This window comes from Malus domestica, chromosome 04 (genome assembly GCF_042453785.1).
Source record: "Malus domestica chromosome 04, GDT2T_hap1".
Taxonomy (NCBI): Eukaryota; Viridiplantae; Streptophyta; class Magnoliopsida; order Rosales; family Rosaceae; genus Malus; species Malus domestica.
This window is the reverse complement of record NC_091664.1, coordinates 25,767,753-25,781,965: the sequence shown is the minus strand read 5'-3', so window position 1 is coordinate 25,781,965 and position 14,213 is coordinate 25,767,753.

Here is a 14,213-nt window from a genome sequence, read left to right as displayed (position 1 = left end):
TTCCTGGTGGCGTCGGACCAATGACGGTAGCAATGTTGCTCAAGAGCACTTTGGATGGTGCAAAGCATGATATTGCTCAATAAAGCCACCCTTGTCCTTTGCAGAGTACTTTATTAGCCAGGTAACATTTTATATTTTGTATGTGTTATTTTGCTATGTTTTCTTCATAGCCTTTGCAATTAAGATGAGTTTTAGGTGTTTAAGCAATGCGGTCATGTTTATTCAGGCTGTTGAGGTATCTAGCAATGAGTTTGAACCTTCATAATGAGATATACTATATGCAAAAGAGGTTGCTAAGGAAATGGATCGGCTTTCATAGAATTGTCTCTTGATTATCAGAGTCCCATGTTTGAAACCCACACAGAAAATCTGGAAGCTCCACCCCACCTCTAACCAAGTAATGCTATTATGTGTGATCATATAAGTCATGGGGAATTTCCTATTTAACATGGAATGTCTCTTGGGGATTTCTTGCTAATTTCTTTTTTTCTTATCGCAGCTGTTGCTCCACTGACATTAACAGCCGTTGGCAGCGGTTGTTGGTCGTTGGGAAAAGGACTTTAGGTGAAGAACAACCTTGGAGAAGAACTAGAACAAGAAAGAACAAGTTTGGATAAGTAGAATTGGTTTGGTTTTGTTCTTCCAATATAAAGCTCTCATCTTAGTTTTAGTCTGTAGTGAGAAGTTGAAATCTAATTACAAGAATTGGGAATGTAAAGGATAAGTGGCTCAGAGTCAACTGTTATATTTTCTGGAATTGTTTCTTTGTTTACTCAATTTCGTTTCCAAGAATTGCTTATGTTTAGCTTTTTCCTCCATTTATTTAATTTTTTTTTTTGGAAAGACTTTGTTCCTCAATTTTTTTTTATTGCGGATATGCTACTTTTTGTTGGATTGAAGCAAATAACATTAATATTTTGTTATACATGATCGGTTATTTTTTTTTCTTTTTTTTTATTATCCTGCTTTTTAGTCCGACACTGCACCAAACGCTTCACTAAGTTAGTCCAGCTTAGTTTAGTCTAAGCCAGTCCAGCTTAGTCCCTGCAGCTAGTCCAGTCCGAGACAGTCCGGTGCAACAAACGCACCATAAGAGGCTACATTGTGACTAACTTCTTTCTAATGAATAACAAAGCACCCTATTTATAATAAACTAACTATAATCTCTAATAAAACCTAATTCTAACGGGCTAAGCCCATGAAATCAAACATTCAAATAAACCAAAATACTAATATTTTCCAACATCCCCCGTCAAACTCATGGCGGTACACGACATGAGTTTGCCAACAAGCAAATGTGGATGCAAGCCTTCAAATTCTGATGCCGATGCCGATGCCAATTGCGAACTTCCGAACAAACTGATACGCAGCGGACAAATGGATGAACAAATTGATACCCATCTAGAACAGATTAAATTCCGAAGAATCGAACCTGCTCTGATACCAAGTTGAATATCATAGTGTGCAACGAATAAAACTAACAAAATAATAGGAATATTATTAAATAAACGAGAATGCCGAAACGGCTACAAAACCCTAAGAGGCTACATTGTGACTAACTTCTTTCTAATGAATAACAAAGCACCCTATTTATAATAAACTAACCCTAATCTCTAATAAAACCTAATTCTAACGGGCTAAGCCCATAAAACCAAACATTCAAATAAACCAAAATACTAATATTTTCCACCATTATTGCATTTCAATATTTTATGTATTGTGTTGTAAACTTGTAAAACATTATATGGATTGTGGAGTTGTACAAGCTACTAGTTTTTATTTCTTGGAGTTGGAGCATCTCTTGTACCAAGAATTAACGTAGTGATCATCTACCGTGGACATGACATGCAATAAACCATAAATGTATATCGTGTTTCATAATACAACTATAAATAGTTATTCGCTAATGTTATTTAAACACACAACTGTAATATAACTATGACTAAAAAACGAGAGTACTACAATTTCCAATAATTAGAAAATTGAAAGTATATCCACTATTAGGAATTGAAGCTGTGGTGGCGGCGGAGGTGGTAGCGGCGGCAGTGGTGGCGACTGAATTGGCATAATCTTGAGTAGTGAGTACAATCATAGGAAACTTCCAAAGGCGGCAAAACGACGCAGCTTGCCCGACATGAAGGCACAATCGTGCATAGCTAGAGAAGCACAATCCCTAGTAATCTTTCTTCCAATCTTTCTCTCTCAATCTTTCTTCCAACTCTAAAAAAACCCAGAAAAACCCATCTCCTTAGCTGCCGGCCTCTGGCTATGGCTAGGGGCTGGTGGCTGTTTCTCCCTCCCTACTTTTAGCTCATACTTCTTGTGTCCATCCCTTTTTTCTTCCTCTCCCTCATCCCAGGCTTCTCTCCCTTCCCTTTCCTCCCACACTTTTTCCATCGTCCCACTGGCTGGCTTAGATCCAAGGTTCCTCTGCTCTGTGTGTTCCCTTGTATGGCTCTGCCGTTGTGTGTGTTTTAGTTTAGACGGTTCTGGCCACTGTTTTGCCAGTTTCTCTCCTGAGCGGGTTGAATAATGGCATCCCTTGGTCCTTCGTTTGGTGGATGTTAACCCGGGGTTTGCTTTTTGGTGTCTCGCGTCTTCTACTCCTTCCCAACATAAGTGGCTTTCCTGGATGGTTATGGTGGTTGTTGGGTTTGGTGTTGCGGTGTTCTGAATGCATGTTTCGTAGGGTTGTTCTCTCGCTTTGACGTGAAGAGCCTTCAGATTTGTCATGTTTATGTGTCCTGGATGGAGTCAGTTTTGGAGTGTTCCCGGCGGCGGCTTTCTTGGATGCCTACAGTTTGGCTTGCAGATCTGTTGTTGTTCTCTTGGTGATTTGGGCTCTCCAAAGGCTTTGCCCTTGGAACTATCATTTCAGCCTATTTGGGTTCATGGCGGTGGTGGGGTTTAGAGGTGTGGCGGCATGGATGGTTTGGCCTGCCCTCTATCATCCATGTCGTTTATCGCTAACCTTACTACCGTTATAACCTCTACCGGGCGACATAATTTATGACGGATTTTGGTGCTATGGGTGTTGCCCCAGCTACAGCTGGCATCCTATGCCTCATGCCATCTCTGCATGTGACTCTGCTCCCATATCTCCTGCCAATTCTGCACATGTTCCTCCATTTTGGTATATCACGTCTCATCTACGTGGCATATTTGTTTCAAGACTCCTCGTTCTAGTGGTATGAGTTGTGGGGTAGTTGTACAGGGGTTTTAAATTATTTGTGTTCTTGTGCTAATTTCCTCCGGATCAAGAAATTGATCACTGGAGGATATATACCTATCTGGCACCTTTGTAATTGGTTCTTTGTGGTAATGAAACTCTATCGCTTATGTCAATAAAAGAAGAAAGAAAAAAAAAAGCACAATCCCTATGACACAACTCCATAGGCGATTGAACTATTCCCAGAACAAGGAAGCACATCACAATCAGCATTCTCAAATCCCTAGCACTCATATGGCTTAGCTCCTCCTTCTTTGGCTTTTCTTCTTTTCTATATAAAATAATTATCCAAGTTTGTTCTTCAAGTTTGATGGTGGACGAAGTGGAGCCTTAAGCCACGTTGCTACATACATGGACGTCTGTATAATTTCTAAGCAATATTGTAGCTATCATAATTGATAGGAAGTTATGAATTTCTTCATCAATTGCAGTTCATTCGATGTAGGCGTTTACTGTTTACAGTGATGAGCACAGTAATTCCACCATATTGGACATGTGTCTTTTTTTTTGGGATGTTTGTTGCGCAAGCTAAATTTAATTGTTGGACATATGTCAACAATCTGTGATAAATTTATATATGCTAATAAATAAACAGTGTATAAATAATGAACTAATATTAAACAGAAATATTGAAGATCGAGGCTTGTGTACCGCAATGTCCTTGAAACAGAAATTTCCTTGTGGCGAATTTCCTTGTCAACGATCAAGTTAGAATTCCAGCACCTAAACTTAAATTTTGGCAAATTTCCTTGTGGTACTCTCAGTCAGAATGCTATAGATTATAGAAGGAGATTTATGTTTTCTGTGTTCTAAATGTCATGCAGACGAATGTATATATAGTGGGATTATGCCGGTTCGCAACAGGTATAAGAATGGGATGTGACTGTTGGGAGACATCTCTTCAGATGGGGTGCAGTGCTCTCTGCATTTTTCAGTGACTTCAGACTTCATCTGAAAAGATGAGTTTGTTCAAATAAAAATTAATTTAATTAAATTCGAAATTAATTAAATAAAATTAATTAAAGAATTTAATTTTCAAAGCCCAAGAGCTGTCCATCTTTTGATAATTAATTAGTACACCCCAAAGCCCAACCCCAAGGGTAAGCCCAATTTTATTATCCAAGGCTTATTACTCCAATCACTTTCTATAAATGACAAAGTCTTATAAGTGATGAAAGATTTTGAGAATTGCCAATGTGGGACAAAGAAATTTTTACTCAAACTACTTAAATTTCTAACAAATGGGTGCACCTAGAGTTGTCTAAATCTTTTGTTGGGTGCAATGGTTAGCATAAGGCCCATTTTATGACATTTTTTACAATAAAACATTTTATTACTATTATATTATGTCATAACCATTGGCGATATTAAGAACTAGAATTGTTATAATTAAGTGGAATAATAACCTCATCACATACCAATGTTGCGAGTAACGAAAAATCAATCGTTGAGAAGATTCATTCCATCCATGGTTTTTATATATTTGGTCAATTCCATTCCATTGTTCATGATTGTGCATTTTGGAAACACTGAAAACAGCATTTTCAATGATTTGGTTACATTTTTTTCTTCGCCAAAGATTCTTGATTGATTGCCATGTTTATTCGGTTGGTTATAAATTAAAGCTGAAAAGAGTGAAGCTTGGTTACTTGATTTATGTTTTATTTCCAGCGGTATACAAGCAATTGACAAGGAGCAGATTAGATTTGTTTGGTTGAGACGTCAATGTTAGAGCCCCATATGACATAACAAGCGAAAGATTTCCGAGCCCTAGTATTATATATATATATATATATATATATATATTGAATCTGATTGCACACATCAAACTAAAGTACCTTGTATTAATCAGAGAATCGTACCATAATCCCTTTACATTATTGGTGATGTTGGAGTCACTTTAATCATTGAGAATAATGGTAAGGGACTCTTTAAAAAATGAGATTCTTTATGAATTATTTGTCATCTTATAGTTCACCGTCTAATTCCATGCTAATATTATAAAACATTATGTTCAAAACATGATATAGTAGAAAGTTCATAAAGAGTTTCATTTTTTGAGAGAATCTCTTTAGATTTTTTAGTCATTTTCTCTAGTTAACTCACCAATCAACATCAACCAATCTCTCAAGTTTTGAAATTTGATCTTGGCTTAACTCGATCGATCTACCACTTATTAAGAAATCCTATATTGGGGACCCCCATTAGTTTTTCTCCACTATAACAACTATGCATGCTTTAACATGCAATCATGTGAGCTTTTGGTAAGACTAAGACATGACCCTATTTGCAAAACACAACTGATTATTTTTGTGAGATTCTCTTTTGGAAGTCGATCTTGTTCACAGAATGGTGGTTAACTGTTAATGCATCTGATTGAGCTTGTTAAATCATAGAGAAACAACTCGAGAATCAATAGGAACCGAAGAAGTTAGAGTTTGAAGATGACACAAAACTGAAGAAGTTTCTCTCAATCTTTCATTCAGTAAAAACGAATCATAAAGCATCTAATCTAATCTAATCTAAGCTCACTTATATACGTTTGCATTAACGCGCACATAACTATAGTTATTAGCAATTAACTATATGCTATTCTAAAAGATCACATCATGCAAGAGAGACTAGCTATCTAGTATGCATAGTGAGACTCACTACTTCTTTCATAAATAATTGTTCATGCAGAAAAAGTTTGGGTATTTTTTATGTTTTATGTATTTAAGACTCTCTAGTAGGATAAGGATTGTGATTATCTTTTTTTCTATTTGTTTATTAGGTTTTAAGATTGCTTAATTTCCTGACTCTCTTTGTTTCAAGGTTAGATCTTTATAAATACACATCTTGTAACTCTATAAGAATAAGTCTTATATAGAGCTTGTAATTCGTTTCTTTTCCCTCTCGATTTGTTAACACTCACGAGAGAATATGTTAAGAATTTTTCAATCTACTCACATGTAACTCAATATTTTGGTAAGGGAAACACTTTTTACTCATTCTTTCTCACCTCAGACACAGTTCTCTTGTTCTGTAGTTGTTGAATTATTAAAGTAAAATCAACGGTAAAAACTAACAAAGAATGTGCAAAAGATTAAAAAGTGTGTGATAAAATAACTACATTTGTAACTGGTCACACTCCTTTTTTTATGCCACAGATAAACAAGATTACCACCGACATATGCATGCATTAAACTATTTGTGATTGACTCCTTCAAGGGTCGAAAAATTTCACCTCCATGATAGTGTACATATATTGATTATCAACTATATTTATATATGTAGAAACTCTGTGTTCTTGTAAAAGAGAGAGAGAGAATAGAGAGGGAGATATTTCTTAAGAATTAGAAATATGTGACTTTCCATTTAATTGTCAAATGAATAATACAATTACATATATATAGTCTTTTGACTATTTACATTTAGCTATCTAAACCAATCACATAAAACAAACTAATTACATGAGTAACAAACTTATAACAAACTAATAACCAACTCTGGTTATGATATAGCATCTTCATCTTTACACCCCCTCAAGCTAAACATGGAAGAATCAAGAATTCCAAGTGAAAGCTTGGACGGCAGAAACTGGAACCGGTTGTAGAGAAGGCTTTGGTATGGATAACTGCAATTTGATCCTGACTGCACACATACTTAACTTCAACCAGATTTGCAAGTACTAGCTCATGAATATAATGATATTCAATCTCGACGTGCTTAGTTCGAGCATGAAATACAAGATTAGATGCAAGAGATATATTAGAGATATTATCACACCAGAGAGTAGGCTTGTGAGATAGGGGAAAACCAAAATCTTTGAGCACCTTGCAAATCCAAGTAACCTCTGCAGTAGTGTCAGTTAAGGATTTGTACCTCAGCTTCAGTAGATGAACGTGCTACTATTGATTGTTTCTTGGCACTCCAGCTAACTAAGTTGGTGCCCAGAAAAACACATGAACCACTAGTGGATCTTCTGTCATAAGAACAACCAGCCCAATCTGCATCAGAATAGGTTGACAGATGCAGTGAGCTTTTCTTAAACAAGAGACCATGAGTTATAGTCCCTTTGAGAAACCTCAATATATGTTTGGCTGCTTGCATGTGGAGAACAGTAGGTGCATGCATAAACTGACAGATTTGATTCACAGCAAAGGAAATATCAGGTCTTGTCCAAGTTAAGTATTGGAGAGCACCTACAATTGATCTGTATTCAGTGGGATTGACAAGTAAATCCCCACTGTGATCTAACTTGGTAGAACTAAGGGGACTACAACAGGGTTTTGCACCAGTCATGTTTGTTTTCTATAACAGATCAAACAAATACTTGCTTTGATGAAGAAGCATAGTATCTTTGGTTCGGTGAACTTCTAGACCCATAAAGTAATGCAAGGGGCCTAGATCTTTGACAAGAAAAAAAGTGTTCAACTTTGCTATAAACTGATTGCAAATGGTAGCATCAGGACCATTGACCAGAATTTCATCAACATAGACTAGTACAATAACCAGAGTGAGAGCATGAATAACAAATAAAGAAGCATCAGAAGAGGATTGACTAAATCCCAGAGATTGGAGAGCTTGAAATAATTTGTCAAACCAAGCTCTAGGAGCTTGTTTAAGTCCATAAAGAGATTTTCTAAGCTTACACACATGATGAGGTTTGCAGGGATCTTGAAAACCAGGAGGTTGAACCATGAACACATCCTCCTTTAAGTCACCATGCAAAAATGCATTACTTCTGTCTAGCTGGTTGAGGAACCAGTTAAATTTGACAGCAAATGATAACAAAAGTCTGATAGTAACTGGCTTTGCAACTGGACTGAAGGTTTCTGTATAGTCAAGACCTTCCTTTTGGTGAAATCCCTTAGCAACAAGCCTTGCTTTATATCTCTCAATGGACCCATCAGGATTCTTTTTAATTCTAAAGACCTACTTGCAGCCACCTACATTCTGAGAGGGTGAGGATGGAACAAGTGTCCAAGTGCCAATAGATAAAAGAGCATTGAATTCATTTTGCATTGCCAATCTCCAATTTTCAGACTTAGAGGCTTGAAGATAAATATTGGGAATGTAATCAGTGGAGGATGGAAGTGGATGTTTGGTAGCAATGAAGACTTTGGGTTTATGAATTCCATTTTTGGATCTAGTAACCATTGGATGAACATTAGAAAAAGAAAGATGCACAAGTTGATGTGTAGGCACAGTATGAGAAGAATGCACAGATTGAGGAGATATAGTGGGTTGTGAGGAAGGTGAGATGGATGGTGATAGAGGCACATGTGTAGTGGATATAGATGTAGGCATTGAAAACTGAAGATCAATAGATGGAGATGTAGAAGGAGACTGATCAACAGAGGATGAAACATGAGTAACAACTTTAAATGGAAAAGTAGTCTCATCAAAAGTAACATGCCGAGAGATATAAATCTGATTGGTGTCCAAATCCAAACACCTATAACCTTTGTGTTGTAAACTGTAGCCCGAGAAGACACATCTTTTACTTTTCCCATCAAGCTTAGATGAAATGTAGGGCTTTAACCATGGATAACAACTGCACCCAAAAACCTTAAGTTTGAAATAATCTGGATACTTGTTAAATAACAACTCCCAAGGTGATTTAGTATGTCCTGATAGAGGCAGCCTATTTATAAGATAAATGGTAGTGGTAAAAGCTTCAACCCAATAGGAATGAGGAACACTAGATTCAACTAATAAGGTCCGAGCTGTCTCAACAAGATGCTTATGTTTCCTCTCCACACAACCATTTTGTTCTGGTGTGTGTGGACAACTAAGTTGTTGGACAATACCATGAGTATGTAGAAGAGATTTAAATTGTGAACTGGTAAATTCACCCCCAGAATCTGAACGAAGGATTTTGGATTTTATTACCAACAATATTCTCAACATAAGCTTTAAAGGTTACAAAAGTAGGATACACCTCTGATTTAGTCTTTAAAGGAAAACACCAACTGTATATGCTAAAATTATCAACTATGAGAAAGTAATATCGAAAACCACTTACTGAAGTGATAGGAACGGGTCACCACAGATCACAATGTAATAGCTCAAGAGACTTAGAGGTGAATGTAGTTGATGAACCAAATGGTAGTTTATGATTTTTAGCAATAGCACACTTGGAGCAAAAGAAGTCAACATATGTTGTACCTTTAATAGCAAGCTTATTACTAGAGATTATTTTGCGAAATATAGGTGAAGAAGGGTGTCTCAGCCGACTATGCCAGAGTTTGACTGAACCTTGAGCACTAACAAGAGCATAAGAGCATCCAAACGATTGATTAGTGGAAGAACAGTTTTGCGGAGGGTAAAAGCCATCTTTAACTGGACCCTACAAAAGCGTCCTTCCCGTAGTACGATCCTTTACAATAGATCCATCAGAGTCAAGTGTTAAGGCACAATAGTTATCTTTGAGAAATTGGTATGCAGATAACAGATTGTGTTTCATTTGAGGAACATGAAGCATATTACTCAAATGAAATTTAGCATTAGAAGAATGCAAAGAAGAAGAGCGAATATGATGTATAGAGAGACCTTTACCATCACCGACATAAACTTTGCCAGTGTACAGTGTTGGTAAAGAGATGTTGGCAATATCATTAGTGATGTGAGATGTGGCGCCAGAATCTAGTAGCCAAGATGGAGAAGGCTTGGAGGTGTAGTGTGCACACATAGCAGCAAGTTTTGCAGGAGGAATCTTCTTAGAGATGTCAGGATTCATGCGATCGAAACAGTCGATAGCTTCATGACTGGTGGAGCCACAAATTTGACAAGGAACATGAATACTACTGAATGAAGAGTTACGAACACCTTGTTGATGACCACGGTTGGAGGATTGACCTCGATAATTGCCTCTGTGTCCAAGATTGTTATTGTACCAACCATGATTATGATAATGATTACCCCTATTGGTGTTCCTTCCACGATGAGAGTTGAATCGAAAAGATTGGTGAGATTGTGCAACATATGCTTGAGGCGGTGAAGTTGGAAGAAGAGGCGGTTGAGACTGAGCAGAAAACGCCTGAAATGACTCAGTAGTGGAAGAAGAGAGCTTCTTGCGACAAGACATTGAAAGCTCCTTGGTGAGAAGAAGGCCATGTAACTCATCTAGAGACGTGGAATAGAGACGTAACATGACAGAATCAATAAACGATTCGAATTCATCAGGTAATCCAGCAAGAGTAACCGTAATTAGATCTTGATCAGAAATAGGTGCACCAACAGCAGAAAGAGAGTCAAAGATTTCTTTGAGTTGTTAAAGATAATCCGCCATAGATTGAACACCTTTTTGAATTGCTTGAAAACGAGACCGAAGTTGATGAATGTGAGCATCTAAGACTCCACCAAAACGTTGTTCAAGCTTGATCCAAAGATCTCAAGCAGAAGAGTCACCAACAGTGAAATGAATGACATCTTCCGAGAGTGTAGAATTCAACCAAATTAACAGATTCTGATCCTTTTCATACAAGATCTCAAAGACTGGATTAATCAATTGATCTGGAAGGAATGGTGGTGGACATGGCTTAGTACCGTCAACAATGCCAAGAAGTTTGCAGCGGCGGAGAATCGATGCAAACAGTGCACTCCATGGAAGATAGTTAGATCTCTTGAGCTTAATCGACACCATGCTTCCAATATTCTGAATTGTGAGAGAAGTATACGAATTTGACAAATTATGGTTTGTCGAAGAATTTGCGGCAGAATGCTGAAGAGATTCATGAGAGGAAGAATCTGACGAAGATGCCATTGCAATCAGAAACAATAATTACAAGAGAAGATCGTCGAGAATCAGAGAGACGAAGCGGAAGAAGGGATCGAATTAGCCGTGAGGCAGAAGGCGAAGGATACCATGTAGAAACTCTGTGTTCTTGTAAAAGAGAGAGAGAAGAGAGAGCGAGAGATATTTCTTAAGAATTAAGAAATCTGTGACTTTCCATTTAATTGTCAAATGAATAATACAATTACATATATATAGTCTTTTGACTATTTACATTTAGCTATCTAAACCAATCACATAAAACAAACTAATTACATGAGTAACAAACTTATAACAAACTAGTAACCAACTCTGGTTATGATATAGCATCTTCATCTTTAATATATACATCAAGCACAAGAAAAACTACTTTCCCAACTTATCCCATATGAACTTAATAAGAAGTTGATAAATTTTAGTAGTGTGACATCATCTATCTGCCTCAGACTGACTCATCTGGATTCAACTGTTTTCTTTTGTGTTTGGTAGCAGGGAAGATGAGTTGTTTGGTTTATGAGTCTACAACGTGCCCAAATCTTGAACCCCAAATATCGTTTTCGTCTCTTTCCTATTGGCAAGTGGTGGGGATTGCATGCAAGGCATGGAAATTAAAAAAAAAAAAGAAAAGTAAATTAACAGAGTTGAAATTTCAGAGAGACAATCCGCGCCTGAGATTGTTGAGAGTCAGCGTCTTACTCAATCTTCACAAAGCCGTGCGCAGATGAATTGTCGTCTATATATGTACTCATAAATTCTCCAAAGATTTTTCTGTCTCCTCAACACACGTGCACGTTAGCATTGATGTTTCTCCGGTTTCTACCAGACCAAAGGACGGTGGAAGGTTTATACATTAAAGAAGAAAAAGAAGGTAGCGATGGTCATGTGAAAATTATTGGGTATGAGGTGGAAGGTGGGTTCCTCTCCGAATCGTTCATGAGCAATCCACATCTTATGGCACAATTAAGAACCGAAAAGTACTCATGTTAACTCTCTTGATCAAATGGTAATGTTGGCTAGAGTTATATACCTCGAAAATTTGGACGACCGCAAATTAATAATTAATGAGTTACATAGAAAGTTGAATCATATGACATACGAAATTTCATAAAAATAAGCTCAACAACGAATCATATAACATACGAAATTTCTACTATAAATATTTATTTTGAGATCTTATGCACTTAAGTAAATTTGGGTGTTAAAAAGCTGTTTTCCATCGATCTTTTGTGCTATTAGGGCGTTTGGGCTTTATAAACTTGACTAGGCAAAATTTATTAGAATATTGTGCTCCTTTTTGCACTAGAATTAAAATCTTAATATTTGATTAATTAGAACAACACTTAAATGTGGGTTTTTTGAACATGGTGTGCCCGTTATATATGTCTCTGCTTTACTCCATTTGGTTGACTTGGAGACTGCGGTACATGATAGCCGCAATTTGTGTCTATAGAGAGCTAATTTAATCATTTGACTGGTCAATACTCTATCCTTACATGCACGGGCACATCCGATGCATGCATGTGAAATGGTAGGCCAAGCTGCTTGTATAACAAACGTTTTTTGAATAAAGATTTATTTTGAAAACACGAAGCAAATATTAATTGAACGATTGATGTCACTGAAATTATATTTTAGTTGCCAAAGATTTGAGGCTATGAATTAACAGGCAAGGAACAAACAGAAATAAAAACGAAGGAGATGTCATGGGGAAGAATAAAAATTTTATTAAACGAATGCTCACCAATTATTGAAGATTTTAGTAAAGCCCCTAGCCCTAGCTAGGTTTAAGTCTTGGACCAAACTCGGTAGCTGAGGACCGAAGAGTGTGAGGACTACCTACCTAGCTACCTTGCTGCATGCATATTTTACTGGTTTTACATTACATGGCAATGGCGACGAGTCGACGACACTGCAAAAACCCAGAATCTGCGGATATATGTTGCGGTGCTTTCTTTCTCTTTACGTCAACGACCCTTTCATCAATTTCTGTCCGTCTGTCTCATTTCCTTCCGGCTTGCCGACACAACCTACATATTAAACCTTTTAATCTTGACCGTCCAGTCCGTTGAAGTTGAATCATTTTGCAATGATTCTCTAATCAATACCCCATAGCCAGAGGGCCATATCTTAGGCCATCTCTAACCGAGGGCTGGCCAGATGGCTCGTTTGAGCCCTCTGGCCCTCCAAGATTCCCCAAGATATTAATATTTTAATGAACAGTACAGGGCCATATTTGCCTCCGTCTCCAACCGAGGGCCAGAGGGCCAAAGGGCTCGTTTTAGCCCTGTCACAAAAAACCGTCTCCAACCGAGGACCATAGGGCCAAACATAATTTATTATTTAAATTTAAAAACTACAACAACTTAAATTTAAAAACAACAACTTATATTTAAACACTACAAATTAAATTTAAAAACTACAAATTAAATTTAAAAACAACATTAACTTAAATTTAAAAATTACAACGACTTAAATTTAATATCCATAATCAATATCATCTTCATCATCCGCCATTGTAGGAGTATAGTCAGAGGTCAACAATTGCTGCCGAGACATAATTTCTTTTTTTTTTCCTACTAAAATAGGCCTTACTCATTAGAGTGTAATTCGAAGTGTTCCTTTCCATATTCTTATCATCCATCTCTTCTTGTATTTGTTTGGCTCGTTCTTCATGTCTACACTTCCTTTCTTCCGCCTCAAGGGCATTTTGCTCCGTCAGTAATCGAAATGAGGCCGCCACTTCATGTTGAGCGGCGTAATCAGCATTTGCCTTGCCCTTTTCCCTCAACCTTCGGGCCTTGTTTCGTCCCATAGCCCTAGGTAAAGAACTTTCGGACGGAGTCGGATTTTCTACCCTTGTTTGTTGAATGGTAGGAGATCCATCTTCATTCATATCTACATATGGGGATGCAGCTTCCAAAGGATCCACTCTATGTTGAGGTGGATCTTCAAATAACACCCACCCTTTACAAATTTCCCAACAACCGTGAAACTGAAAGGGTTTTGAGCTGCCCTCCATATACAATTCCTCCGCTTGGCGTACCTAGAAAATATAATTAAAAAAATTTAGGAAATTAATTCACGAAATTAAATGTAATGTAATGACATATAATTACAAAAATTAAATGTAATATAATTAAACATTTAAAATAAACTGTAAAAACACTAACTTCGTCATAGTAATTGGCGCCGCTTTCATGTCTACTTGCTGCTGCTAATAGTGCT